The sequence below is a fragment of the Strix uralensis genome, chromosome 31, assembly GCF_047716275.1.
Source record: "Strix uralensis isolate ZFMK-TIS-50842 chromosome 31, bStrUra1, whole genome shotgun sequence".
NCBI lineage: Eukaryota > Metazoa > Chordata > Aves > Strigiformes > Strigidae > Strix > Strix uralensis.
In genome coordinates, this window is record NC_134002.1 from 1,283,689 (window position 1) to 1,311,615 (window position 27,927).

The window sequence follows — 27,927 nt, forward strand, 5'->3', positions numbered from 1 at the left end:
CTGGCTGGGAGCTGGCACATGGCTTGTGTAAGTGCTTGTGACATTGCTGGTGCCTGAGTAGCTGATAGGCCAAGCGCATGCACATGACTTGTGTCAGAGCTTGTGAGGTCACTTGTGCTTTCATATCTCGTAGGCAAGCACATAACAAGTGGAGGGATGTGTGGTGGTCAGGTCACTGGTGTCTGTAGCTGATAGGCAAGAGGGAGACAAATGCATTGGGTGTATGCTTGTGATGTCACTCTTGGCTGAATAGCTGATTAGCCAGGACCAGGTGCATGGCCTCTACAGGGGCATGTGAGGTCACCAGAGACTGAGTACGTCAACAGCGGGAACATGGCAATGGGTGTATATGTACTTGTGAGGTCACTGGTGCCTGAGTAGCTGACAGGGCAGGAGCAGGCATCTGGCATTGTACTGGTTTTGGCTGGGGTAGAATTAACTTTGTATTTAGTGAAATAATGAGTGAGGGACTGTGTGGGGCTGAGCTGCTGTCTGGGATTAAATCACAAGTACATGTAGGTTGTTTTGAGGTCACTGTGCCTGAGTAGCTGATAGGGCAGAAGCTGACCCATGGCTTGTGTCTGTGCTGATGAGGTCACTCATGCCTGAGTAGCTCATAGGCCTGGAGTAGGCCCATGGCATGTGGAGGTGCTTATAATGTCTCTGCTGCCTGAGTAGAGCTGATAGGCCAGGAGTAGGCCCATGGCTGTGTGTGAGCTTGTGATGCCACTGGTGCCTGAGCAGCTGATAGGCCAGGATCTGGCACATAGCTTGTGTAGGTGCTTCTGATGTCACTAAAATGATATTCAGACCGTGCCCAAATATGGCTTTTTGGAAGAACCATCACCAGCAGAAGTCCATACACCACACACATGTGTCACAGTGTGACTCATGCACACACAGCAGTGACAGTAGGAGGGTGTGAGGTCACTGTCAGTGTAACTTATGAGCACACAGCGGTGGCCGTAGGAGGGTGTGAGGTCACGTCACTGATGGCACCCCGTGGCCGTGGGGCTCAGCGCAGAGTGGCCTTGTGCATCAGAGGGACGTCACAGGGGCTGGGACCTGCCTGGCCGCGTGTCTGCAAGGTCTAAGGAGCAGCCCCTGAGGCCCTGGCTGGAGCTGTCAGGTTGGGGGTGGCTCGGGGGCATCACAGGGATGTGCCTGGGCTCGGCGCCAGGAGGAAACCACAGACTTCCTGCCCGGGCACTGCGGGGGGAGCGCAGGGAACGCTGCGAGGCCACGTGGGCTGTGGTTTGTGCACCTGCAGGCTGCAGCTCCTAAGCCACCCGTGGGGAATAACGGCCCCCTCGGTGACATGCTGAGAGTCAGGGACATGTCTGAGCTGTGTGTCTGCTGCCAGGACAGGGACATGTCCCAGGTCCAGCTCCATCTCATTTGAAGGGACCTTCCACGGGGCTCTCGAGGGAGTGATGGGTGAGTCAGTGCTCCTGGGATGGGGCTCTGGCCTGGGCTAAGGCCCTTTCCCACCTGCTGCTCCCAGCACAGAGGGGACTGAAGCAGGGGCAGGGGATGTTTCCTTCCGTTCCTGACACAGCCCCTGGTGCAGTCCCAGCCCTGTGGTTCCCATGGCATGGAGATAGCTGGACACTAACGCCTTGGACTCTTGGTTGTGCCCGGTATAGGAGATGCTCAGTGCTCCTGGTCCACACAGCAGGGTTCAAGGCATGAAAAACCCATTTCCCCCACTACAACTGACCCTGTCCTGTGACGTCCCACCGCCACAGTGACGTGACACCTGCAGCGGAGCTATCCCTCATATATGGTCATGAATGGCACTGGAGAAGTTCATTGGAGGGCTGGGCTGTGTCGAAGGGGAGATAGCTCCCGATAATGTCTAAAAAGGGGCTGCTGCTTTGATTGGCTCCTCCTGTAGCTGGGCTGGCATCTGCAGAGATATATTGCCCTCCCGTCATCATTGTCCCCACGAGTCCCCAGGAGCTGTGGCAGGGAGTGTGGCGCAGCAGGGACGTGCTGGCAGGGCAGGAGGCTCAGGATGGGCACAGAGGGACTCCTGTCCCCTCAGATGCTGTGGTTGCTCCTCTGGGTACAGCTGTGTAGGGGTAAGTGCCATCTCCCTTGTCCCACAGCACAGGGCCAGCGGGTACCAGCGTGGTGACAGGGATCTGTCAGGGAATGGGGATTCTTTGTAGGTGCTACTGAGACAAGTGGCAGAAGGTGCTCAAGTCCCTGGACACTGTGCCCACCTGGGTGGGAGAGAGTATCATCTCCTTCTCCAAGGTTCCAGTGTTTAGGGCAGCTTGTGTCTGGCTGGATTCATAGACACCCTGTCCTGGGGTACCCTTTTGGGACCCCCATTCCCTAGCACTGTGCCTCTGGAGCCGGTGGTGGCCTCGCTGGTGTTGGCAGCACCCAGAGACCCCCCAAGACCAATGCCAATCTCTCGGATTCCCCGAAGGGTTTGTGTGCTGCTCCCTGCCCCCTTGTTCCAGGGGAGCCCTGAGCCCACAGGGACAGTTTGTACCACACCGAGAGAAGGGGACTAGAGCATCTACTGTAGAGGGACATCCTGCCTGGGGGGCCAGACCCATTGCAGGATCTGGGCTGACATCAGGGGTAAGGAGGGGATGTGGGGGCGGGGAACTTCTGGATCGTCTCAGTGGGAAAATGGAAAGCCCTGGGCATGGGGATGGGTTTGGATGGTGCTGGGGCAAGCAGCTTGCATGGGAAGCTGAGGGCCTGGGTACACGGGGCTGTTCAGGGGTTGCTGGGGAGGAACAGGTGCCCAGTGCAGAGCTGGGCAGGGTGCAGGTGGCCATGGGCAGGAGAGAGGTAGCCATTGGGTTGCAAAAAGATGTCTTGGGTGGTGGGATGGTCAATGATGCAGCAGGGCCAGAGCTGGGCACCCCCAGCCTTGCACAGCCCATGAGGACAGAAGGAACACCTGAACTACCCTGGGGACAGCCTGGATGGGAGTGGGCTCCCACCCTGGTACCTCTGACTCTACCCTGGCAGGGGGTTGCCTCAGGCCCACAGTGCTGGAGCTTGGTGCTCATGTTGGTGTTTGAAGGTGCTACGGAGGTGAGGCTGGCAGATGGCGGCAGTCGCTGCGCTGGGAGAGTGGAGGTGAAACAACTGGGCCAGTGGGGAACCGTGTGTGATGACGACTGGGACATGCACGATGCAGCAGTGGTTTGTAAACAGCTGGGCTGTGGATCTGCTGTTGGAGCTCCTCGGTACGGACACTTTGGGCAAGGATCTGGCCCCATTTGGATGGATGATGTTGGCTGCAATGGCACCGAAACTGCCCTGTCTGACTGCACACACAGAGGATGGGGAGAAAATAACTGTGAACATGATGAGGACGCCGGAGTGGTATGTTCAGGTAAGGGGAAATCCTATTGCCCACCTCTGGGGCTGGGATTGTGCAAGGAACCTGGCTGTGCCCTCAGGGAGCAAGAGTCAGACACCAGGGCATTGCCCAGTGTGGCCGTTTGCACTGCTGAGCTGGAACTGTCATTACTGGTGTCCCCAGTTCCTGGGGAAAGGCCAGTGGGAACCTGCCCAAGGGTGCCCTTACTGCACCTGGCCCCTGAGGTGCCGCACATGAACCCTCCATCCCTGTCCTGCACTGTCTTGTTGATTCGCATCTTTCTCCTCCTGTTCACCCAGAACCTGTCTGGCCGTGCAGAGGGCCAGATGCCCCCATGCCAGAGGCACCAAAAGTGACTCATGTGGCCACCCACAGTCCTGGGGAAAGGCATGAGATGGATAGCTACTGTTGGGTTTTCCCCTCCAGTAGACACGAAGCCCTTCGCTGAAACAAAGATATTGCTCAGAGAGGAATAGCGCTGGGCTTGGGCAGAAGAGCAGGGTGGCACGTGGCACCTCATTCTTCTCCCAGGGTAGTCCCATGAGAGCCTGCCCATGGGGACATGGCCTTGTCCAGGCAGTGCTGACCTGCTGCCCAGCCACTCCTGCCTGCCCCAGCCCCTGGTTGCTCGGTGCCACGGGGGATTTGTCAGCAATTCCTGGCTCTCCTCTGCACCTGCCCTTGCACCGGGAACTCGTGTAAGCCCACGGCTGCTCTTCTGCCCTCTCTGCTACCTTCTGCCTGACCACTGGGTGGGGCGTGCCCAGCAGTGCACTCTGGCCGTGGCTGTGAACCTCTTTCCCGGGTAGGTGCCTGAGCAGGGTGGTGGCACAGCCACCGACCGCGGGTACAGCCTCACCGTACTTTTGCCCTGTGACACGTCCAATCCCCCAGCAGTGCCCCAACAGCCCGAGACCCCCATGGGAACAGGGTGCACTTCTCGTGGCACCAAGGGGTTCCTCATGCCTGGCCCTGAGCTCAGTGGGGCAGAGCAAGCTGCAGCAGCCAACAGCACCTGGGCGCGTTTCCCTGAACCCCAAGCGCTCTGGGTGCAGCAGTGCCCAGGGACCAGTACCTTGGGCAGCCCAAGGTCTCTGGGGCAGCAGCACTTTGTCCGAGACATTCCTGTGGCTGTGGATGCTGGGAGAGAAGCAAGCCCACAAGTGCTGTGCTGATTTCTGAGGAGCAGCAGGGTGGGGGCTGATGTGTTTGTGCCATCAGCAACCCCTGAGAGCAGCTGGGGATGCTGTAGAGCTTTTTGCCCGTGGCCACCTTGGAGATCAGACGAGATGTAGTCAGGGTATTGCCAGAGGGCTGTGGGAACTCTCAGGGGTCTTTGGTTAGACCAGAATCTGTCCAACTGCTCTAAGGGGACAGCCCCTCCTGAGGACGTAGAGTGATCCATGATGAGGATTTTTGGAAAACTGTCTGTGACTCACACTTTGGTCCCAAAGGCACCAACGTGGTTTGCAGGGTCTGCGGTGGGTCTGCAATAGACGCATAGCCCTGAGTGCTGTGATGGTGTAGCAAAGGGGTGCAAGGAGGCTTGGATGTGTTTGTGACACCAGCACTCCCCCGGCAGCTTCCTCTGGGATGTGCAGTGGGCGATTTGGTCAGGGCTTGGTTGGAGGTGGTGTGGGATGTGGGAATGTAACTGCCAGAGGGCTGTGGGAACTCCCAACTGTTTTGGGTTTTTTCAGGATTTGTCCGTCTCGTGGAAGGGAAGAGCCGCTGCTCGGGACGTGTGGAGATCCATGATGGGGACCAGTGGAAAACTGTCTGTGCTTCCCACTTTGGTCCCAAAGCTGCTGACGTGGTCTGCAGGGAGTTGCAGTGCGGCGCAGCCCTGCCCATCCCTGAAGGAAGTCACTTTGGAGAAGGGGTGGGTCCCATCTGGGATTGAGAGCTGCAGTGTGTGGGGAATGAATCCCTCCTCACCTCCTGCCCCAGGAGATCCCCCAGGAACCAGCCCTGCGCCCACGCAAACAGCGCTGTTGTCACCTGCACACGTAAGGACTCAGGGAGGGATGTGTGGGCCTGGTATGTGGACAGGAGGTGTGGATGGAGTTTTCTGTAGTATGAAAAGAAATATTCCTTTGATATAGAACAAGGGCATGTTTTCCCTCTGGCCTCTGTGCCAGCTACTGTGGGTACAAAGCACAAATCCACCCTCTTTCCTCCTCCTCTGTCTCCAGAGTACACAGGGTTCAGGCTGGTGAATGGCAGCACAGTGTGTGCGGGGAGGGTGGAGGTCCAGGTGCTGGGGACCTGGGGGACCCTCTGTGCCTCCCACTGGGATCTCTCGGATGCCCATGTTCTCTGTCGTCAACTCAACTGCGGGTTTGCTGAGTCCATTCCTGGAGAAGAGCATTTTGGGGGAGAGACTGGCCCTATCTGGAGAGACTCATTCCACTGTGATGGGACAGAAGCCCACCTGTACCAGTGCCCGGTGACCACCCTGGGGGCCTCACCGTGCTCCCAAGGGAACACTGCTGCAGTCATTTGCTCAGGTGAGTGCCAGAAAAATGCTACATTAACTCTATTTATCATTTGTGTTCAACATGGCCACCCAAAGCAGGGGTCCCATGGCCAACCAGGCTGACTTTCTCCCTGGAGAAACCCTGGCTTCCCCAGGAGCCATCTGGAGGGCTTTCCCTGCTCAGAGTGAGCTCTCCACTTTGGGAGAGCTGAGGATTGAACAGAGGCAAGCATCTGCCCCCAGGGCAGTGGCTTAGGACCCAGCACCACCACCAGGCCTGGGCTCCTTTGTTCTCGTACTGTGCAAGGAGCCCTGGACAGGGCTGCAGGGCTCTGTCCCATCCCTCTGGCTGCAGACACCCACATCCCTTCCCACAGAGAGCCCTGCAGAGCCTCATCCCACCACCCAGCAGGAGCTGCCTGTTCCCCCAGCAGCAGCAGACCCGGGTTTCAGCTGCAGGAAGCGTCTAGGCTTTGCCCTCGCTTCTCCTTAGCACAAGGCTCAATCTTGTCCAGTTTGGTGGTGAAATTCCCCCTCGCCCCGCTCCCTGAAGGGTGCCATGCTTCCAGTGCCGCCCATGGCTGTGGTGTCTCTGCTCTCCCCAGGCTCAGCCATCTTTGGATCCCTGCGGCTGGTGGGCAGAGGGAGCCGGTGTGACGGACGAGTGGAGATCTTCCAGGATGGGGTGTGGGGCAGAGTCTTGGATGACCAGTGGGACGTGCAGGAGGCCAGTGTGGTGTGCCGGCAGCTGTGGTGTGGGGAGGCTGGGACAGCCTACAACCCCCCAAAGCCTGAGCGAGGGATGGGCCCCGTGGGGCTGCGAGGGGTCCGGTGCGCAGGGCATGAGGCCAACCTGAGCCTCTGCAACACCTCCCTGCCTGAGAGCGTGCTGGCGGCAGGGGTTGCGGAGGACGTGGGAGTCATTTGTGAGGGTGAGTGGCACTGCGCAGGCCCCCCAGGTGACGGTCTGTGTGGGCAGGCAGTCCCTGGCAGCAACTGGGGGTTGTACCCGCTGCAGGGAGCCGGTGGCTGCGGCTGGTGAACGGGGCCGGGCGTTGCGCAGGGAGAGTGGAGATCTACTACCAGGGCATCTGGGGGACCGTCTGCGATGATGGCTGGGACCTGGCTGATGCCGCCGTCGTCTGCCAACAGCTGGGCTGCGGAGGGGCAGTGGAGGCAGCCGGCTCTGCTCGGTTCGGGGAAGGCTCCGGGCAGATCTGGCTGGATGGTGTGAACTGCTCCGGGGCTGAAGCTGCTCTCTGGGACTGCCCGGCTGGGCCCTGGGGGCAGCACGACTGCGGGCACAAAGAGGACGTGGGAGTCATCTGCTCAGGTCTGTGCCAGGAGCTGTGGTGGGAGCCTGGTTCCTGGGGGGGCCAGGACGCGGGGAGAGCCGGGCATGGCTGAGGCTGTCCCTGGCTGCCTCTGAGCTCCTGCCTGAGACTGTCCTGAGGACATCCATGCATGGGTACCTTCAGTCCCCCTGGGGATCCCTGGGTACTTCAACCTTTCCTGAGGGTTAACGGGAAGGGCAGGGGTGTCTGTCCATCAGGGACTTGTCTCTGTCCCTGGGTGCAAGGGGGATGTGTTGGCCCTGCCCCTGCCCGGCTGAGGGCCTGAGTGATGCAGAGGTGTCCTGGCTCCCACAGCCTCAGGGCAGCCTGTTCCCCCTTTGGGGATTTTTCCTCCCAGAGTTCGCAGCCCTGAGGCTGGAGAACAGTGACGGCTGCTCCGGGCGCCTGCAGGTTTTCTACAATGGGACATGGGGGAGTGTTTGCTCAAACTCGATGACTCTCGCCACGGTGACGCTGGTGTGCAAGGAGCTGGGCTGTGGGGACGGAGGGTCCCTGGAGAAACCCCTGACCTATGGCAGGGTGTCTGGCCCTGCCTGGCTGGATCGCGTGCAGTGTGGGGAGAGAACCAGCTCCTTCTGGCAGTGTCCCTCCAGTCCGTGGAACCCACAGTCATGTGAAAACCTGCAAGAGGAGACCAACATCACCTGCAACGGTAACTCTGAGCCACCCGGGCACCCTTGTCACCCCAGCTCTTGCTCCCTGCTGGTCATGGCCAAACACAGAGAAAGAGCTTGGAGGGGCTTTTCCTTTTCATGTCAGACACTTCTGATGCTAGTGACATAAACATGACCATGGCCACACACATCCAGCAGCAGTTGCCACCCAGGTTGCCAACAGCACCTGGGAGAGGCAGAGGCATCTTCAGGTGAGGTCTCAGAAGAGACCAGACAGGTTTCAGAAGAGCCTCCCCTCCACAGACAAGCTAGTGCTGCACTTTGAACCAGGGACCTTTTGGGGCTGAGCAGTCAGGGTACCCCCACAGTCCTGCTTGTGTCCCCTGAGTGACCAGGGTTGCTGCCATGACCAAGATGGTACAGGGAGGCACAAGCAGAGCTCAACCCTACTCTCTTCTTCATGATCCCCCAAACCAGTCCCTTCACCACAGTGTTTCCTTTTTCAGCGGGACACCCAGAAACGCCCCCGGCCCCTTTGGCCCCATGCCCCAACTCCATGAGCTGCACAGGTAGGGATCTGCCCTTCTGTGTCTGGCAGGGCTCTGTCTGCTGTCCTGGAGCCATGGGAGGTCTTTGCCTTCTCCAGCCAGGGAGAAGATTCGTACTGTGGGCGGAGAGGATGGGTGCTCAGGCAGAGTGGAGGTCTGGTACCGTGGCTCCTGGGGGACGGTGTGTGACGACTCATGGGACATGCAGGATGCCGAGGTGGCGTGCAGGCAGCTGGGCTGTGGCCCTGCGGTGTCTGCCCTGCATGAGGCTGCATTTGGGAGGGGGATGGGCCCCATCTGGTTGGAGCAGGTGGAGTGCCAGGGGATGGAGCCGTCCCTGCAGGACTGCTGGGCCCGACCTGGGGATGGCGGTGCTTGCCGGCATAAGGAAGACGCTGCCGTGCGCTGTTCAGGTGAGTGGCAGGGCTGGGACATCTCGGTCAGGTATTGGCAGGGAGCTGGGGAAGACCTTTTGTCCACGTGGTCCTGGCATGGCCCCTGACCTCTCAAGAGCAAGAATATTCCTGCAGAGTGCAGGAGCCTGGTGCCAGGCACGGGGCAGCCTCAGTTGAACTGGGGTTATCCCCTGGGCTGCCTGTGCCATCCTGCCTGCCTCCGAGAGCAGAGGCACTGGGCCCTGGCCTGACCTCCCTTTCGGACACTACAGGAGGGACAATTTTGGTGGGGTGTGTCAGAGACATCTACAGACACCCCCATGGTGTGCTGGGGAGGAGGCTCCCCAGTACCTGCACACCCACTGTCTCATCCCAGCTCTCCTTTTCCTCCTCTGCAGCTACACCCAGGATGACAACATCCCCACCCCGAGCAGGTAAATTATCCTCCCCGTGGGGCTGGTTATCCCCAGGGCCAGGCTGTGACTCACAGCTGGATTGAAGGGGCTTCTTGCTGGGGTATGAAACTCTCTGGAGAAGGCACTGGGGTGGTGGGAAGGTCAGTTGTAATTTAGTCAGCAGGATAGAAGCTTCCCTATCACTCACCCCCAGGGCCCTCCAGCCCCTGCTGCCTTTTGTGATGGGGTCAGGGCTGGCACTGCCTCCACCTCTCTCAGGCCTGGTGTTGCCCCTTCCATGTTCTCTCCCCTGCAGTTCCCACCCGAGGCCGTCAGATCAGCAGTGGGAGTGTCTCAGTGCCCGTCATCATCTGCATCATCCTGGGGGCCCTTCTCTGCCTGCTTCTGGCCATCCTGGCTGGGCAAGTGCTGAGCACCAGGGCTGGGCACAGAGGTGAGTCCTTCCCTGGAGATGCCAGGGGGAGATACTTCCTGGAAGGGCTGTGGGGTGCTGTGGGGGGTGCCAGCAAAGGTCATCAGTGAGGGGCACAGGCAGAGTGGGAGGATGAGACTGTGGGCTGCCACCTTCACATGTGCTGCCCCACTGAGTGCCTGTCTGTGGGCCACCAGCAGCAATGGATGGAGAGAGTCCAGAGGTGGGGGGAGCTAGCGATGGGGCGAGGAGAGAAATGGCAGAGTAGGGGCGGCCAAGGCTGACAGTGCTCTAGGTAGTGCTGGAGGGGGCTCCGAGGCAAAGGAGATGCTAAGAAGAGGGCAGGGCAATAGGTTCCATCACCGTAATGTCAGGCACCGAGGCTGTTCCTCTGCCCAGCCCTGCCCACCCCCAGGACAGGGGCCCTACTATGGACCTGTGGGGCAGACAGGGGCAAGCTCCAGGTGGAGAGGAAATGTGGGAGCTACTCCAGGGTGAGATAAGGGGGGCATGACCCAGGGGCCAGAGGGGCATGTGCGCTGTCTCCATAGGGATGATGCAAGGTGAGACTGCCCCAGAGAATCTCCCCAGTGATGCTGCTCTCACAGGAGATGTGGCAGCCATGTCTGGGCAGTGCAGTGGGGCTGTGCTGTTGGAGCAGTCATGGGCTGGCCCAAGGAACAGGTTTGGGGGAGCACAATGTGATCCCACTGCCCCTCTGCCTGTCCCTGTGCCAGCCCTGCTTCTGTCCCCAGGCTCCAGGAGAACTCAGGAGCCCTTCCCCGAGGCCGTGTATGAGGAGATTGGTTACAGCCCAGTGTGGGAGAAGCAGGCCAGGTTTGGTCACCCAGGTGGGTGTGGGTCCTCCCTGAAGGCACATCTGCAGGACCCTTTCCCCTGATCCCAACAGGAGCTGATCCCCTGAATCCCCCTAGTCCATGGTCTCTGCAGTGCTGGAGCTGTGGGGTCTGTGGGGGGAGCATCCAGGTCCTGGGCCCAAGAGAGGAGCTTTCTCCCAGTCAAGATTTGACTGTCCCAGCTGGACAGCCCCTCTCTTCCCGCCCCTGCACCCCATGTGGCACCCGAGAATTGAGGGAAGGGGCTGTCCTTGGGCAGCTCTGGGAGCACCTTTGAAACAGGGTTTGTCCCGGAGGAGCAGGGTGAATTCCCAACACTCCTCCCCATGCAGCCCAAACTCTGTGGGTCCCCCTTCCCCAGCAGTGCTGACCATGAGCCAGGTCAGTGGGGCTTGCTCCATAACACCTGCTGTGCTTCGCTCCAGGCTCCTCTTCAGAGCAGTCGCTGACCCAGCTGCAGCCCTACCCTGGGGTCAGCGAGGAGGAGGATGGTCTGGGATCAGCACCAGGTAATGGAGGCAGGAAGGGGTTGATCTCCCTGCAAATATGTGATGGACAGAAGAGTCACTTGGTGTCACCATCAGAGAAGGGGAGGACGTGGGCATCTCCTGTGGTGCTGCCAACCTGTGCCTCAGCCCTGTGTCCCTGCGCATCCTCCCATCCTCTGTTCTGCAGGACGTACCTTCTCACTGTCACCCGCTCCCGTCTCCTTTCAGATGTCCTTGTTCTGCCCGGAGGTGACCCAGCAGATGGCTATGATGATGCCAGGGATGTTTCTGATTTGGGGGAGGATGCTGTGCCTGGGCAGGGAGAGTGGGAAATGCCCAGGATGCCAGAGGAGGGAGCAGGCTCCAGGGATGTACCCAGAGGTGAGAGGGAAAGACAGCGCTGCCTGTTCCTAGGGTGCCATCCCTGGTGGCCCCCCAGGTCACTACTGTACTGACACCCAAATCTCCTGGGAAGGGGAAACCTACCCTGGGAGTTTTCCTTGAAAGGCCTGGGGGTGGGAGAAGGAGCTGAACGTGGTGAGGAGCAGGGAGGATGATGGTGTACAGACCCCATGGGGTGACCTGAAACGTCCGGCCTTGCTGCTTGCAGGGGGCAGCCCGCACTCCCAGAGAATTGCTGAGATCCCTGGAGCTGAAGGAGACACCTCGTCCCTGTCCCCGGGGAGCATGGGCTATGATGATGCTGAAGAGGTGTCTGTGGCACATCCCCATGAGGACACAATGGCTGTGACACTGTAGCTTGGTGCACAACAGTCCCTGAGCCCCAGGCCAGGAGAGTCCATCCCTGCCCTGCAGCTGCATGCAGCCAGGAGGGAGGAGAGGGCTGTGCAGCTGGGTGCAGCCATGACCACCAAGGAACCGACTCCCTTGACCCATGGGCAGCAGAATCCCCCTGGAGTTTCTCCATTTTTATTCCCATTTTTATGCTGTGCATCCTTATTTGTTCTTATTAAAAGTCTCTGAGGGCTTTGACCCAGAGCTGGTCCTTGACTGCCAGGTGTCAGGGCATCTCCCTGAGTCTGATCATGGCAGCAGAGAATAAAGACACAGTGGTAGGGAAGGGGCACGTCTCAGGGACAGCAGGCTCGGGGTCAGGCTGTGGGGCCCGTAGTCCCTGGGGAATAATCTCAGTGACAGAGGCATTTCCATCCTGCTGGCCACAGGCAGTTTCTGCTCAAAATGGCTCTCTGATGCACCCCAGTGGGAGCACCCATCTCCTCACCTGAGGGAGGCTGCTCTTTCTCCCAGGCCCTGCCTGGGTCACGCTGGTCCCACAGTGCAGAGGCCATGACAGAGCTGCCATGTCAGGGTAAACCTTGGGCTTTTGTCTCACAGAAGTGAGTCCTAAGGTGAACACAGAGCCCTGAACACCCCAGCCAGCCCCATGCAGGATCGTGGCCTGCAGATTACCTCCCCCAATGCTTAGGAGGCAGCTCTGCTCCCCAGTGCCACAGCACAGGGTGCAGAGACACTTTCTGGGACACAGAGGGCTGGGATTCCCTCTCCTCATGCTCTACCAGGACCCGTCTCCATGGGCTGTTCCTGCTGTTCCTGTGGCATCCCTGAGCCCCCTCCTCCTGCTCCCCTCCAGCTCCCACCCTGTCCTCCTGCTGCCTTGCCAGGGATGACAGTTTGGGTTGTGTGTGGGGCAGGACTGGTGGACAGGTACAGGAGGGCTGGGAGCAGCGAGGCTGAGGGCACCTTTCCCTCAGCGCTGTTAGAGGGCCAGGGAGATGGAGAAAGCAGCCCCACAGGATGTGTGCTACAGCCAAACGCCGTGGTCCAGCCCCTGGCCTGGATAAGGGTCCATACAGGAGGATGTTCATGTAGGCACATTTCCATGGCAGTGGAGATTTTGTGTCCCTCCACTGAACCAGTTGCTGCTGAGAGTTGAGCCAGGGTCCCTCTCCCTCAGCTGGGATTTCACCTGCCCCAGCACCCTCTTATGCCAGGTGGGGAGAAGGGTTTGACACCTGGCACTCAAACTGCCAAACTGCCCAGCCTTCTCCCACTGGTGGGTCTCCACATCCCCCCAGCTCTTCCCCAGTGGGCTTCTCAGCTGAGGTCTGGAAGGTGTGTTGGGTGTTTGTGGCAGGATTCCCTGTGAGGAGTAGCTGCAGCTCTGTAGCGTTGCAAATACAGGATTTGGCCCTGGAGGAAAAGCAGGGAGGAGGCAGATGTTGCCAACATCCTCTCCTATTGCAGTGTTGCCCCATTCCCTGCTGGGAGCTCCTCCACCCCTGGGGTGACCCTGGGGGGATCTGGGAGGAGCCAAGCCTTCCTGCTGGCAGCCCCCATGAGAGAGCAGCGTTCCCAGGGAAAGACCCCCACGCTGATGGGTGACATACATGGGCATTGCAAACGCAGCCTCCATCGCCTGGAAAACTCCCACTGGGATAAGCTCCAGCCCTGCATCTCAGAGAAAAAGTAAAGAAGAAGGGAGTGTTATCTTCTGGACACAGGATGGTGAGAGCCTATGGGTAGTGTGGGCACTGATCTGCAGACTCAAGGTGTCCCAGGTGGGGACTGGGGAGAAGAGCCCAGTGCCTGGCCTGTCTCACCACCTCGCCAGCTCTGCCCTCCTGCAGGGATAATATTCCTCCCTTACTCTGGCACCTGGTAGAGGTTTGCCTCTTCCTCCCTGGGGAAAGAAGCCTCAGACTTGGGTGTGCTGGAGGGGGCAGCACCCCTGAGCAGAAGGAACCCGTTTCATGGCATTTGAGCACCTGAACAGTCTGGCCCAGCTGGATGGGTCCATTCTCTGCAGCCAAGCAGGATTGTCACTGTGCCCCAGAGCTGGGGGTGCTCCTGCAGCTCCTGAAGACCTACCTGAGGGGGTCATGGTGAGACCCCAACCCTCAGTACTGCTGCCCCATGCTGGGCAGAGCTCAGCTGTGGAAAGCCCACGGGAGAGCAGCCTTGTTTCTCTGAGTCTGGGCTCACTGTGCCCAGGGGCTGGGCACCCTCCATTTTGGTTGCCAGTGTTTCTGCTGGGGGACCAGCTGAGGCACCATCTCCTGGCCCTCGCTGCCTGTGCAGGGCTGTGGACAGGCATGTGCCTCTCCAATCCCACCAGCACAGGGTGGACAGAGATACCAAACACCCCAGGAACAAGAGGCTGGGCACCAGTTCCACCAGTCCCACCTTGGCAGGGCTGTGCCTGACCTCAACATCTCCAGGTCCCCTGAACTGAGTCTCTGCTGAAGCCGGTGGTGATGGTGGTGGAAGGAGAACCTGTCCTGAGCTCCATCCCTGTGACATCTGCCAGCAGGAGAGACCCTCTCCTCCCATGATGTGTTTATGACATTACAGTCCCGGTGTCTGCCCAGTGCCCAGGGACCCTTTGCAGAAAACAGCACTTGAATCCTCCTGAGACAGGGGAAGTCAGGGCTGGTTGATGAAGAGGAGAAAGCCCCTGAGCCTCCTCTGCCCCCCAGGCCAACACCCCTCTGTGCCACATCTATCCCGAACTCCACAGCAGGAGCAGTGCAACAGGGTGAGAGAAATTCCCTCCCTAGGATGAGGTGTCCCCAGACTGTGATGGCACCCCTGGGTGTGTAGTGGGGTAACATGGGGGTAGAAACCCTATGACCCTTCCCCAGTCACTGGGACCCACTTTCTCCCTCACTCCAAAAAGGCCATTGAATGACTCCAGCGTGTCCAAAGAAGGACAACGGAGCTGGTACAGGGTCTGGAGCACAGGTCTGGTGGGGAGCGGCTGAGGGAACTAGGGGGGTTTAGTCTGGAGAAGAGGAGGCTGAGGGGAGACCTCAGCGCCCTCTACAACTCCCTGTAAAGAGGGTGCAGAGAGGGGGGATGAGTCTCTTGAGCCAAGGAACAAACGCCAGGACAAGAGGGAATGGCCTCAAGCTGTGCCAGAGCAGGGTTAGACTGGCTCTTAGGAAGTATTTCTTTGCAGAAGGGGTTGTTGGGTGTTGGAATGGGCTGCCCAGGGCAGGGGGGGAGTCCCCATCCCTGGAGGGGTTGAAGAGTTGGGTTGACCCAGCGCTGAGGGATCTGGTGGAGTTGGGAACGGTCAGTGTGAGGTTCATGGTTGGACTGGAGGATCTTCAAAGGCTTTTCCAACCGAGATGATTCTGAGATTCTGTGACTGTCCTGACAGCAAAGCAGTGCCTGGGACAGCCCTGGCTGGGCTCTGTGGCCGGGTGGGTGAGCATGGTCAGCTGTAAACTCCAAGGCTGATCACTTGACCACATGCGTGGATGGTGTATTCATGGTGGCCAACCTGGGGCAATTGTGTTGCCCAGTGCCATAGGTCTCTCCCTGCTGAGCCCCTGCCTGGCAGAGAGGGTTTGGGACAATCAAAACCAGACCAGAGTCACCATGAACTTCTGGAATCCTTGATGACTGGGGAGATGTTCAGGCTGGAGACAGGGGACGACCTCCTGGGTCACAGTTGTCACCGTGTTCCTGATGGGCCAGAAGGCTTCTGTAGCAGCAAGAGGGGAGCCCAGCAGCTTGCTGGAGCTCATGAGCAGCTCTTTCTTCTCTGGGCAGGGCGTGATGGCTGTGAGGGGCTGCAGCGGGTCCGGACAGTCCAGTCTAGTGTGTGAAGATATTTGGGGATGGAAACTGGGGACAGCTGGGACAGTTGTGCTGTGAGCCCTGGGTCTGGTGCTGAGAGGACAGAGAACACAGAAGTGATGTACAGAAAATGCAGAGGGAGCTAAATTTGGAGAGTAAAAATGACATTCGGTGGTTGAGCTGGAGCTGTTTGGAAGTCACAGTGTGGTGACCTTCCATGCTGGACCCCAGGGGAACCACTGCTGGCACTTCTGTCCCGACCTGTGCCCTTGCAGGAGGGAGGAGCGATGCAGAGGGATGTTCATGTGGGTCCCCAGGGGTGTCCCCCTGTGCTGTGTATCTGTGTACAAAGAGTCCTGCCCAGGGGGAGGCTGGGGGCTGGTGGTGCTGGAGGAAGGCTCCTTCTAGCCTCTAGATCTGCAGTTACAGCACACAGGCAGTGCTCTGCCAAGAGGTGAAGGAGAAAGGAGGGCCAGGGCAGGATGGAAGAAGGCAGATGGGCTCTGCAGAAATCTAAGGGAGAAAATCATTGCTGAAGCCTGGGGTTGAACCAGGGACCTTTAGATCTCTGTCTAACGCTCTCCCAGCTGAGCTCCTTCAGCCCTGCCCCACAGCTCTTGTCCCTGTGCCACCCCTGCCAGGCCACAGGCTGACACCCATGAGGAGAGCTCCTTGGGGACACACCCAGGAAAAAGCTGTGCCCAGGCGTCTCCCTGCCTCCATGTCCAGATGTGCTCCAGGGGTGGGGTGGGTGCCAGCTTACAGTGGGAGTGCCAAGATCTGTGTTGGGCCTTCATGACAAAGGTGATGGTGACGAAGGCAAGTGGGCAGGCCAGGTATGGGCAGCTGCAAAGACTGAGGGTGGAAGAAGTGTGGGGTTGGTAGAAGACTTCTCTCCCAGGGAAGAGAAGGCCCAAGGGAGGCCGAGCTTGTGCTGGTGCTTCATTCTTGCCTGAGCAGGAGTGGTTTGGTCAATGGTGGGAGACCATGTTTAGGGGGAAAGAAGGCTTGAAACCCTACATGGATCTGGATTGCACAACCTCTCAGGGCAACCTCTTCCAGCGTGAAGTGACCTCTTGGTTATGACTTCATGGACCTCAGGGTCCACATCTCCCACCTGAATGTTCTTTCAACTTTCATCCCTTGTTTTTCATTTTCCTATCATGCATCATGACGAAGAACCTGCCTCGATGTTCTCAACCACCTGACAGGTTTTGAGATGCTTCTACAAGGTTCACCAAAGCCTTCTCATCTCCATAGTGTTCCCTCAGCCTTTCCTCAAGTGGGAAGTTCTCCAGCCCCCCGATGACCACACACACACCAATGTGTTGGTGCCCCTTCAATGAACTTGCTCCTGTTGACCAACGTCTTCCCTGTACTGGGGGCAGGAGACCCCAGACTCGGTGCAGAACTTTCCATGTGGTCTAACGAGCGCTAGATGGAAGGGGAGAATCTTTCTCCTTCATCTCCTGGCCATGCTCCTCTTCATCCAGCCAGGACGCTCTTGACCTTCTTGCCTGCCAGGGTTCACCACCAACTCACGTGCAGCTTGTTGTCCACCATGACCCCCAAGGCCTTTTCTGCTGGGCTGCATCCCATGTGGGGCTGTTCCCAGGGTTAGGCCAGCCCAGGGCAAGACTTGACATTTCTCCTCTCTGAAATCTAGTAGGTTCTTGTTGGCCCACTCTGTCAACCTGTTGAGGTTCCTCCAGAAGGCAGCTCACCAGTGTATACACCAGCCCCCTGACTCAGTTTGGTGTCATCTGCAAACTCTCAGCTCCTTGTGCTGGGGTTGTGTGTTGGGTTTTTGGCAGCAAAGGAGGGGACTACAGTGTTGGCCCCTGTGAGAAGCTTCTCAAAGCTCCTCCAGCTCCAAGCTGGAGCCACCTCTGGCCAGGGCTGAGCCAATTAATGACGGTGGCTGCCCCTCTGTGATTGAAGAAGGGGAACCTGGAAGGAGGAGTTGGAGTTGTGAGGAGGAGTTGTGAGGAGAACACCTCTGTGAACACCTCTGCAGCCCATGGTGAGACGGTAGGGCCACCCCCCTGCCACCCATGGAGGTCCAGGTGGAGCAGAAACCCACCTGCAGCCCGGAGAGAACCCCCCACCGGAGAAGGTGGCTGTGCTTGAAGGAACCTGGGACTCTGTTGTAGTTCAGCTTTGGGAGGACCGCAACACGTAGGGGTGACCCACGCTGGAGCACCTCTGGAAGAATGCATCTCATGGGAAGGACTCATGTCAGAGAAGGTTCATGGAGGACTCTCCCATGAGAGGGACCCCACACTGGAGCGGGGGAAGGGTGCGAGGAGTCCTCCCCCTGAGGAGTGAAGAGCAGCAGAGACAACGGGTGATGGATTGACCACAACCCCCATCCCTGCCCCTCTGCGTCATGGCGGGAGGAGGAGTTAGAGAAATCTGTTTTATTAAGTGTTGTTTTAGTTAGTGTTGGAATTAAAATGATGGGGTTTTTTCTTGTCCTAGCGAGTAAAACCACAACAGTGGTGGAGATGCAGCCCAGGTCGAGGAGGGAGAGGTTGAGGAGGAAGAAGTACATGGGGGTGTGCAGGTGGTGGTCACAGGCGATGGCGGTGATGATGAGGCCGTTGCCCAGGAGGGCAGCCAGGTAGATGCCCAGGAAGAGCCAGAAGTGCAAGAGCTGCAGCTCCCGCGTGTCTGTGAATGCCAGGAGGAGGAACTCAGTGATGGAGCTGCCGTTGGACATTTGATGCCTCTGTGTATGGATATCTGAGCAAGCAGGTAAAGGCAGGGAGAAGTTAGGGCAGAGTTCTCTGAACCAAACCTATCCCAGTTCTCATGGAAACCCCTCAATTGCCTTGACCCTTTCAGGGAGACCTTTGTCAGGTCCTTTTTATGATCTCTGTCTGGTGCCATCTCACCCTACCTGAGGAAGATCTCAGGTCCCCGCTCCCAGGCAGGGACACGCAGGGCTCATTGCAGCTGCCCACAGACAGATGATGAGCCGTATTGCCATGGCCTTAACACCGAGTTGTATTCTCCATGGGGCGCAGAGACCATGGGAGAGCTGTGCCCTTCTGGAGGGCAGCCTGCAGCCCAGCAGGACCCCAGGGAAAGAGTCAAAGCCCTGAAGATGGGGTGTACTTAAGTGACACACTGCCATGCCCAGAGCCCCCAGGCAAGATGGGGACACAGGCAGCAGGGACAGGAGGGGAAACACAGAGAAATGCCCCAACATTCCTGCCAAGGGAGGAAGGACAGGGACAGACAGACAGAAACTCAGGGGTTTCTCCTCACTGCAGGTCAGGATGCCAAGAAGACTCAGCATGAAATCCCACAACCTTGGGGGCAAAGGCTGTGCTGGGTGGGAGAGGAGACAAGGGAGGTGCTCCTTAAAGGTCTTTGTGCTGCAGGGGATGGCAGGGAGGTGCCCAAATCCCCTTCTCATGGCATTTGTGGGAGCAGCTCCCTGTGTGTCCCTGCCCATGTCTCTGCTGCCTGGAGCTGTCACAGCCAGGAGCTGCTTCTCTGTCCCCACGTCTCCTCCCTGTCAGTGTTCACAGCCCCCATTCCACCCGCTGTGTGCTCAGTTCTGCCCTGCAGACCCCTCCTGGCAGCCGGGCCCTGCCCAGGGGCATCTCTGTGTGTGCAGCGGCTCAGGAAAAACTCTGTCAAGTGCTAATGAGAACTGGGGTCTTAGTGCCTGCTCCAGAAAGGAGAAATAAATTCCACTCTCCCAGTGCCCACCCAGAGAACCAAGAGGACAAAACTCAAAGCAAACACTCCTCCCCTTTTAGGTAGTCTCCATCTTGACCTTTCTCTTGAAAAGTCCCCTTGAAATTCCCTGGGGGTGATCTGGAGCAGTGAGCAGCCCTGACCCATCCAGCACCCTCTCCACAGCAGAAGGACCCTGCCCTGCCAGGGGTCTCTCCTTCCCCCCACAGCTTCTCCCCACAGTGCCGTGACAGGTCCCAGGCCTTTGAGCTTTGTGGCAGGACTCTGGAGAACAACCAGCTGTGGATGGGGATCAAAGCAGGGTGACTTGAGCAAACTGCACCCTTACCAGTCCATGGGGCTGCACCCAAGGGTGCTGAGAGAGTGCTTTTTTCCCAGGAGGTGCTGGTCTGCTGTGATCTCAGTAAGAAAGGCAATCAGACTCTGTGACACACCTTTTAAAATGCTGTCGTTAGGTCTGGCACTATAAGGGGAGGAGATCTTATGTCCCCTTAGATGGTGGGAACCCCAGGTGGTGTGAACGGGCCTTCGACCTGAATGCAGAATCATTGCAACCATAGAAGAGATTCCCCTGTTTTGGCCATTCAAGTTACAACAGGATGTTCATACGAGGAAACAACTCTTTCTCATGTCTATGGTCAAACAGAACTGATGTTCTCATGAGAACTTGTTGCTGCACTGTGAGGTACAGGCAAGGCCATGCTGTACGTACAGCACCAACTGCTTGATGGAGAATGGTCTTCTGGTCAGGATCTGTGCTCAGGTTTCCCTGGGAGAAGGCTGCGCTCCACTACGGTGCCACAGCTGAGGTGCTGCGGCCCAAATGTGCACTGGCAGGAGGAGCCCCATGGCTTGTCACAGCGCCGGGACATTTTTGGATTAAATGAGATGTGGTGGGACGGCTTGCTGAGTTTCCATTGCTTCCTGCAGTGGACGGATACAGGCTCTGCTGGAGGGAGTGGCAGGGAGGATGAGGATGGGAGGATGTCCCATGTGTGAAGGAGCAGCTCAGCTATATGGAGCTCCTCTACGAGATGGACAAGAGGTTGAGTTAGATTGTGTGAGTGAGGATGAGAGGAGAAGTCAGTCTTGGCAGGTATAAACTACTTGAGCAGGAACAGCGGGCAGAAGAAGTCTTCTGTCAGCAACCCGAGGAAGTCTCCAGGTTAATGAGCAGGTTCCTGTGGGGGACTGTAAGTGCCCTGGCATTCACTGGCCAGGCAAATCAACACAGTGGCTACAGCCGGGGGGCTCTTGGGACGACTTCTTAGCTGATCTGCCAGGTGGGCCAACAGGGGCGATGCTGGACCTGGTCCTGACCAACAAGGAAGTTGTCAGGGCTAGGATAATCTGTGTCACCTTTGGCTGTTGTGACCATGAAATAGTGGGGTCCCAGGCACCAAAGGGCAGTGAGGAAGGCCAACAGCAGAGCACAAGCCAGTGGACTCCAGAGGAGGAGTCTGTGATGTACCTGGGAGATGATCCAAGCGGTGCCATGGGAAGCAGCTCTGAAGGCAGAAGGAGCTCAGGAAATCTGATAGACCTGCCAGGAAAGAGCCCTCTGAGGACAAGATCTCTCTCCAAATACCCTGGGAAAGAAGCAACCACCTCATGAGGCTGCTTGTCTGAGCTGACTGAGGACCGACTGAGGACGGACTGAACTGACTGAGGACAGAAAAGCAGCACGGAGGAGGTGGAAGCAGGTGAAGCTGCAAAGGAGGAATTTACAAACCTTGCTCCTGGGTGTAGGGAACACATAGAAGCTCCCATAGTCTTGACAGTTGCAGGGAAGGGTAGTGGATGCAAAATGAGCTGATACAGGCTTAGAGGGTCATGCAGAATGAGTCACACTCTGTCTGGAGGCCTGTCACAGGTGGGCACTGCAGACATTTGCATCGGGACTGCATGCCTCAGCCTAGGAGATGGGGATGTCCCCTGCTGCGGGTGGCTGTACCGGTCCATCCACATGTGTCTAGATGGTGCAGACCCTACTTGAAGACATTCCTGCAACCCAAATACCTTTGGGTTTATGCAGAACTGGCTATTCAAAATCAAGCATTTTATTTACCTGGTCCCTTGGCTTTGACACCTTTTCACTTTGACTCAACTCCTGAAAGCTCTCTAACAAATCACATAAACCACATAAGAATTGAAAACTAGAAGAAAATTATGGTCAGGCTTTGCTCTGTAGGGTGTTTTGCATGTTAATGAGGCCTCTGGTGCTGAGTTCCTGAACTGCAGATCCTCAAAGACAAACAAGTCTCTAGACAAGTGTAAGTCAGAAGCAAACCTCCAGGTTTCTGAGGGTGTTCGCAGGCCCTGCTGAAGTCTGTCACCGAAGAGACCATGGAGGGAATCAGCAGACAAGGTTCCTGTCCCTGGGGGCTGGTGAAGCAGGAAGTCAGCTACACTTGGTACAGGAAGACATTTAAATGTGGAGGTCACTGTGAAAGCCCTTTATTTGTTTCACCAAGCAGAATGGCCAAGCCCTGACCGCCGTCCCCATGGGGTGGGGCTCCTTTCCTTCTTGGATGGCTCAAAGCCTTTCCTGGGGACAACTTGATGTGGTCGTGCATGATGCCATGTGCAGGTCAGCAGCAGGACACCTCCCAGGCTCTGTGGAGGGTGGGTGAGGAGGCAGTGAGGTGCTGGAGCTCTAAGGACCTGGAGTTTCATGGGGCTCAGTGGAAGAGACAGAAGCCAGAGCCCAGAGGACAAGAGTCTCAGTTCTGTTGGGGTATCAAAGCCCCACCAAGGCCCATGGCCATCTCCACCACAGCTACCCTGTCCTATGCCTGGGCCTGCTTCCTCACTGCCAAGACAAAGCGGTGGATTTCCGCACATTTGTTAAGGCCAATGTGTTCCCCCCAACCCATTTAGTGACTTCCAAAGCCTTGTTAACTCTCATTTACCACTCTAGGTTTCCAAGCCCCAGACATGTTACAATCCTCTATTTAGCTCCACATCCCAGCACTGAAGTGCACATCCTCCTTCTTCTGTTGCTTCGGAATAAAAATTAAACCTATGTCATTTCAGCTATTCCAGGTCTTTCCCTGCCTTTAACACACTCACTGCTGTGCACACGCTGCTCTGTCCCTGCAGGCCCATGTCTCTCACAAACCCTTCCTCTTCCCCTGCAGTGATGGGACTTCAATGGGCTTGTTCATCCTCCAGGCTCATGGATGTCTCCTGAGGTCAGTCCAAGGGTGGGGAGTGAAGGAGGGGAGGAGAGCAAGGTCAGCTCATGTGGATGACTGAGCACAGCCACCCCCAGCAGCAGGCATTCCCCCTCTGCCAGGCTGAGGCATGCACACAAGATGGAAATGTCTGTACCATCCCGGATTTGCACAGGAGGGGCCTTCCTTCCTTCCTGCCGTATTTCTAGGGCAATCCTCCTCCTCTTCCACCTGCAGACACCACCTGCTTTCCATTCCTGGGCTCTGACATGGCTGTAAGGATTTACTAAAGCCATCAGACATCTCATTGTTTCTCACTGACATCCCCCAGTGAGAGAACCACTCTCCCACACCTACACATGGCCGATCACTGCTGCTCAGGGCAACTAACTCTTCAGAAGAGGCCTCAAGCTTCCTGGATCTTCCTGGTGCTTTTTATGATCTTCCTTGCTGCCTCCAGAGCTCATGGTGAGACTTCTTGGCTGTAACAGGGCTTTTATGAACGTCTCTGACAAAACATTTGACTTCTTACGCTCCTCTGTGTAGAAAAGGGAGTGACAGGAAAGCACCACCTACATCACAATGGATGCTGAGTGAAGAGCCAGTAAGAACCAAGTGAGCTAACCCCGTGCCTGTGGCTTCCTGGCAAGGAGTCTGTCCTGAGAAGGGGATCCAGCCTCTGCCACCCTCTGGAGAGGGAAATCAGCAGTGTCCACGCCACGTAGGGACACAAAGGGTGACTTTTTCAAGACTACCCTTCATCTGAACTTCTTCAGGTTTGTCCTTGAGGATGGGGTAGCACAGCGTGTATTGCAAATGCTGATTCATTTGGCATTGCCCAGAGAGGCTACCACTGATGCAGAAGGCTACATGGCAGATGTCTTTGTTTTGGGACATTAATGCTTTTTTGTCGCTACTGGTTATCTCAGGGAAACCAAACAAACACCTGAAGTCTTATTTAAGGATTCTTGACTAAATCCCCACCAAGTCTGCATCTCATGCAATGGGATGGCAGAGGCCAAGGGAAGGATGGTTTGGGCACTTTCCGGGGATCTGGGAAACTGAAGCGTGCTCTCCTCTCCCTGACACCCTGCCCTCCTCAGGGAGCTGTGTGAGAAAACCTGCCAGCTAGGTCTGGACTCACAGTCGTCTCATGTAACTGGTGTCTGACTGCAGTCAGTGTCATCCTGCCAGCTCAGGCTTTGAGCTTCCATTTGAGCCAGAAGGATTTCAGTTCACACCACCTCCATCTTCCCTCTGACAATGCCCATGGTGTGACACAACTGTTGTGGATGTCCAGGCAGGATGGGCAAAAGAGTTTAATTACTGACCTGGAACATTTTCCCTTGCTAGAAATGTGAACTTGGCTCTCAATATTTCTGTGTTCAATCTGCTTTGCCACTTGGAAGCTCTCTCTCCGAAGGACTACCCTAGCGTGTATGCTTGTTTTTCTGTTTGTTTTCGTTTGTTTTAACCCCAATGAACATGCAGCACTGAAGTGGGTTCTTGGCCACCTAGACACACAGCTGGCTCATGTTCAGTTGCTTGTCAATTAGAACCCCCAGATCTTTCTCTTCCAGACAGCTCCAGCCACACCTCCCCGAGCCTGGAGCCATACAGGGGGTTGTTGTGGCCCAAGTGCAGGACCTGGCACTTGGCCTTTTGAAGCTCATCTTGTTGACGTTGGCCACCGATCCAATCTATCCAAGTCTCTCTGTAGAGCCTCCCTGTCCTCGTGCAGATCGACTCTCCCGCTTCACTTGGTGTCATCTGCGAACTTACTGATGATACACTCTGTGTCCTTATCGAGATCATCAATAAAGATGTTGAAGAGTAAAGGTCCCAACACTGAGCCCTGAGGAACACCACTTGTGACCGGCCGCCAGCTGGATGGAGCTCCACCGACCACCACTCTCTGGGACCGTCCATCCAGCCAGTGCTTGACCCAGCAGACCGTTCGCTCATCCAGGCCATGGGCAGTTTTTCTGTGAGAATTCTATGGGGAACTGTGTCAAATGCTTTTAGAAAATCCAGGTAGACAACATCCACAGCTTTTTCCTCGTCCAATAGTTGGGTCATCTTCTCATAGAAGGAGATGAGGTTTGTCAGGCCGGACCTGCCTTTCATAAACCCATGCTGACTAGGCCTGATCCCCTGGTTGTCCATTATATAACTTTTAATGGCACTCGAGATGACCTGCTCCATGACCTTCCCTGGCACCGAGGTCAGACTGACAGCTCTATAGTTTCCTGGATCCTCCTTTCTGCCTCTCTTGTAGATGGGTGTCACATTTGCCACCCTCCAGTCCAACGGGACCTCCCCAGTTAGCCATGACTTCAGGTAAATCATGGAAAGCGGCTTGGCAAGCCCAGTTGCCAACACTTTCAGCGCCCTTGGGTGTAACCCATCCGGTCCCACAGCTTCCTGAGGAGGGGAAATGGAGCGGAACGTGCTGATCTATTCTCCTTGGACCCAGGGACAAGACGGATGTGAATAGTTCAAAGCTGCATCACGGGATGTTTGGTCCTGACATTAGGAGAGATTTGCATACCGAGCAGATTGTCAAACACTGGAAAGGGCTTCCTAGAAGTGGTCAGTGTCCACATTCCATCATTGGAGAATGCCCTTAATAACATGTTTTAATTTATGGTCAGCCTGAAGTGGTCAGGCAGTTGGACTAGGTGGTCACTGTAGGTCCCTTCCAGCTGAATTATTCTGTTCTGTTCTGTTCTATCTTACGCCATGCTATGCTATGCTACTCATTTAATCCAAAAAGATCATGGTCCAAGGACAAGCAATGGACCTACAGCCCTTCCTGGCAGTGCACATTTGGGCCGCAGCACCTCAGCTGGGGCACCAGGGTGGAGCCCAGCCTTCTCCCAGGGAAACCTGAGCAGTCAGTGCTGTGCTGCTCTGTGCTGCTGCATGTACAGCGCGGTCTTCACGCCTGTGCTGTGCTGCACGGATCCCTTGGCCACAGGACAACCTCAGCAGCTCTTTGTCACAGAGGAGCCTGCAGGCAGCTCCCACTCTCTACTGCTCCTTATGCCACCTGCCTGGCTGTGCCTGTACCCAACAGTGCAGCAAGAAGTTCTCATGAGAACGTTGTTCCTGTTTGACTGCAGAAATGATAAATGATGTTGTTTCCTTCTAAGAACGTCCCAGAGTAGCTTGAATGTCCAAACCAGGAGACTCTCATCGACACATGGGGTCTGCATGGCATGCTGCTTGTAGGTTGGAAGCCCATTCAATGCTACTTCCCCTGGGGTTCCCACCATCTCGAGGGACATAAGATTAGCTCTACGATTCTCTCCTTATGGTGTTAGCACTAACGAACAGCATTTTAAATGATGCCTCACAGAGTCTGAGTGCCTCTCTTACTGGGATCCTAACAGACCAGCATGTCCTGGTGAAAACCTCTCTCAGCACCCTTGGGTGCAGCTCCACTGCTCCCATGGACTGATAAGGGTGTAGTTTGCTCAAGTCACCCCTGCCTTGATCCCCACCCACCGCTGGTTTTTCCTGTCCTGAGTCCTGACTGAAAACACAAAGGCCTGGGAGACCTCGCTGGTGGTAACTGAGGCAAAGAGGACACAGACCATCTCAGATCTACCTACACCTGCTCTTTCTAAACTCAGCAGTGGTCCCACAGTATCTCTGTATCTTCTTCAGCTGTTCCCAATGTACCAAAAGCTCATGTTGGTGCTTTTGAATTCCTGTTCAAGCTTCAATTGAGCTTTGATATTATTGTCCTTGTAGGATGTTGTGGTTGAAGACAATATGTATCCAGGCACACTGTGAAAATGGTTGGTCTGTTCCCTGACTATCCTTAAGGGAGTGAGTAAAGACCCCAGTGTGATGTGCTTTTTATTTTTTCTTTCTCCCAATTTCCAAAAAACCCTTCTGTGCCTGATTACCTCCAGTTCTCTAAAGAAAGCAGGTAGAAATTGCTGCAAAGAAGCTGTCACAGTCAGGTGTGGGCTTCAGTGGAGAAGTCGGGTGTAAAGAAAAGTGATGCAAGTCCCAGGGGGCCAATGAGAGAAAAAACAATATTGGCGAGGTGAGGAACAAGGGTGTCCATAGGATCATAGAATCGTTTGGATTGGAAGGACCCCTGAAGACCATCTTGTAGCCTGCTCTGGGAGGTACCAGAGTTATCTGAGAAGTATTGTGACCAAACTGAAAAAAATACTGACCAAAGTCAATCATCTCGTGATCCTATAAATAGTGACCCTAAGTGTGACCCTTTGAGCTCTACGGGATCACAACAGGCTGTGCCCCAGTATCACCCTCTGAGCTGGGATGCCTCTTAGGGCAGATTTTATGAGGATTTCATAGAACAGATTTCATGAAGATTTGCAAGATCATCTGCTGATAGACACAGACAAAGAGAAAGGGTTCAAAAATTCTCTGCTGAAAAATGATGAAATGACGTTTCAGTGATTATTTGGTACCAGTAATTTACTATCACACGTCAGACTCTATACCTCTCTGTATGTATGTTTTTGTATGTGTCTATTTGATTCAGGAAACTTATGATGTTGATTATAATTAATTTTATTACATCAGCCAGTGATTAAGCATTGCCAAAAATCATTCAACCTAATCTTGTGGTTTATCTTCACAGTGTTAATGCATCTTAACTTTCTGCTACCTCAAAATTTTGTGGGATATATAATCACTCATTACCCAACAAATTAGTGTAAAAATTCAACAAGATATTTTCCTTACTCTTGATATTAATTCCATTAGACATAAACCCTTAACCGAGTCTGGGGATAAGATTGGATCTAGCTGCACATAGACTCCTCTCTGAGGAGGAGTTTAGAAATTAAGGGGGCCTGATCTGAAACTCATGACGTAATGGGACGGTCTCCCTTGCCCTTTTCATCTTCGGTCTCTGTGTAAATCATTCTAACACGACTCTACCGCAATTTTCCTTTCTGTGTTTCTTCCATGTAGTAAGTAATAGAGTGAAACTTGCCATCAAATTTCATTAAGTCACACTGTTACAAATTCACATTAAAATCACTTTTTGCTAATACCTTTCCCCATGATACTTTAAGTGATCTAAAACACTCATTGGTGACACGAGGGGACAAAGACCTGGGTTCTGTTGGCACCTTCCAGCCTTGCCAGTGCCCTTTGCCATCCCCACCGCAGGCTGTTCTACCCTGTCCCACTCCTGCCCCTCTCTCCCTGCAGGCTGGAGCACCCATCTCCCTTCCCCGCCTTGCTCCCACCCCACCATTTCCCGACCTTCACTGATGTTTCCCACTACCAAGGAAAGCTCTACCACCTCAGAAACCGCCCTTCCAGCAGGGAACCCAACCCAAAGGCCTTCCTGTGGCCTTTCACCTGCCCAGAGAGCAGGAACCCCACCAGGATCTTCTAAACCACATGACCGCTGCTGGCCTTTCAGCTTCTCGGATGGACGTGACCAAGCCATGTGCCTGCTGCTGTCCCACATGTGCTCAGGGGGAATGGACATGACAGCCCATGTCCAAGCCCTTCTCCTGGGTAAGGCCTATGGGTACTTCGACAGAGGCACTTTC

At 55.9% G+C, this 27,927-nt stretch overlaps 1 pseudogene; it reads left to right on the plus strand.

The window, feature by feature from the left end:
* The first annotated feature begins 3,163 nt into the window (after positions 1–3,163).
* On the plus strand, positions 3,164–14,440 carry LOC141936052 (scavenger receptor cysteine-rich domain-containing protein SCART1-like; annotated as a pseudogene).
* The last annotated feature ends 13,487 nt before the right edge of the window (positions 14,441–27,927 follow it).